Genomic DNA, 2,154 nt, shown 5'->3' with positions numbered 1-2,154 from the left:
TCTACAATATTTGGCGGTCTGTATGTAAGGATTTCAAGAGGAATGAAGGAGGGAAACGAGAACATTATCCTTTTTAAAAGTATATAGGTGATTGCCAGTGCATTGCCATGGAATAAAAAATTAGAAATAAAGACAATGATCAATACATCGTTACAATTTACAAGAGATCTCAATTTACAATGTGCACGTCACATGGGGCTTATGATTGTGTTGCGATAAATATCACATTATACTCATATTAAGTACTCCCAACACTCTTATATTTCTTTACGGAGGGAGTACAATTTAGGTGACTCAATACTTAAATGTCGAGTGACGTGTTTATTATCATGATTCAGTCTAAGAAAAAGTGTAGCCCGTTGATCTTGACCATATCTCTGAGGAAAAGGCGCCCGCGCATTGGTACAAAACAACATGTAGTATTTCCACAACAACAACAACAACAACAAAGCCTTTAGTCCCAAGCAAGTTGGGGTAGGCTAGAGGTGAAACCCATAAGATCTCGCAACCAACTCATGGCTCTGGCACATGGATAGCAAGCTTCCATGCACCCCTGTCCATAGCTAGCTCTTTGGTGATACCCCAATCCTTCAGGTCTCTCTTAACTGACTCCTCCCATGTCAAATTCGGTCTACCCCGCCCTCTCTTGACATTCTCCGCACGCTTTAGCCATCCGCTATGCACTGGAGCTTCTGGAGGCCTGCGCTGGATATGCCCAAACCATCTCAGACGATGTTGGACAAGCTTCTCTTCAATTGGTTATGGAGATGAAACATGTAGTATTTCCGTTGATCGAATTTTGTTATTTCTTATCAACCCACACATCAAGCACAACATCCATGTGGTGCTTCCATAACCAAATCAGGCAGTGTGGTAATTAAAGCATATCTCTTATAGCCCACTATATGTGAGAAGATTCCATAAGCATGTGTATGTGATCGCTGCGAGTCATATGTCTGTCCAGTTGTGGACTGCACACTGCCACTGCTTCATTTCTATTTCCTTAGCTCAATTGTATTCACGATTTCTCTGTAAAATAAATTGGTGTCATTTAAAAGTATCTATCCAACATGATACTCCCTCCGATCCATATTAATTGCCGCTGTTTGGCGACACAATTACTAAATCGGCGACAATTAATATGGATCGGAGGGAGTATTATATCACAGTACATCTGAAGAGAGCGCAATTCTATTATATTGTGGGAAACCACAAAATTAAAAAGGTCATGTACCTGTGACTGATGGATGAAAAGCAAATGGGCTGATATTTGGTGCGGGCCGTTCACCCAGAGTCATGCGAGCCAGCAAGGCTGTCTGGGTGAGTATCCAGAGTTGCCTGCCCAAATATGAACAACATAATAGGTTATACAAGCAGAGAATTTGCAAGTTAATGCATTGATCGGAATTATTTCTTCACACATGGAGATTTGGACATACAAAGATACGAGATATAGCTGATTGAAATGAAAGCTTAGCTCAGTTCAGATTATAGAGATATAGTTTTAAATCTTTACTCGCATTAATAACAGTATTGTTAAGCCATTCTTTTTCATATACTATTGCAGTTCAATCATCACCATGATCATGTGTTACCGAAAATATCAAAGTATATTTGGTATATACTATTGTTCATGTCTTATTAAAGAAATAAACTATATGGAGTATCAAGGATGCCATACCAACTAACAAAAATAGTAGAGTATATATTCCACTTACACAGCCGATTCTCCTATGCAACTTCATAATAGCGCACTAATCCCCTAAAATTAAACATTTCATTATCTTTGATATTGGTCTATCTTTCCACAGCAGTTTGGACAAAAACAAAGATCCTGATGTGCAAAAAGACAGCAAATGCTGAGATGGTGAGAATAGATAGGAGCACTACAAACACGCAGAGAAACATGCACAGTACTCTCATGAAAAGGATCAAGAAGACCAGAACCAACAGAAAAAGAAATACACGCATGTCCGTTCCCTTGCATCATAAATTCCACTGTCTACAAGTAGTTGTAGTTAATGCAGTGAGATAGAAGACAGTGAGTGGCTGTGGTTCCTGCCTCATATGTGTTGGGCTGTGAGATAAAACCAACAGAATAGGAAGGGGATTGACAAGATGCATACACATTGTAGGGGCATCTCATCACCGTCC

The 2,154-nt window shown here is 39.6% G+C and overlaps 1 protein-coding gene across 5 annotated transcripts in view; it reads left to right on the top strand.

Moving 5' to 3' along the window:
* Positions 1–2,154, top strand: part of LOC123091885 (transportin MOS14) — a 43,203-nt gene that overhangs the window by 13,332 nt on the left and 27,717 nt on the right. The window lies entirely within an intron of this gene.

This window comes from Triticum aestivum, chromosome 4B (genome assembly GCF_018294505.1).
Source record: "Triticum aestivum cultivar Chinese Spring chromosome 4B, IWGSC CS RefSeq v2.1, whole genome shotgun sequence".
Taxonomy (NCBI): domain Eukaryota; kingdom Viridiplantae; phylum Streptophyta; class Magnoliopsida; order Poales; family Poaceae; genus Triticum; species Triticum aestivum.
The sequence above is the reverse complement of the archived record's forward strand: the minus strand, read 5'-3'. Positions and strand labels throughout refer to the sequence as shown.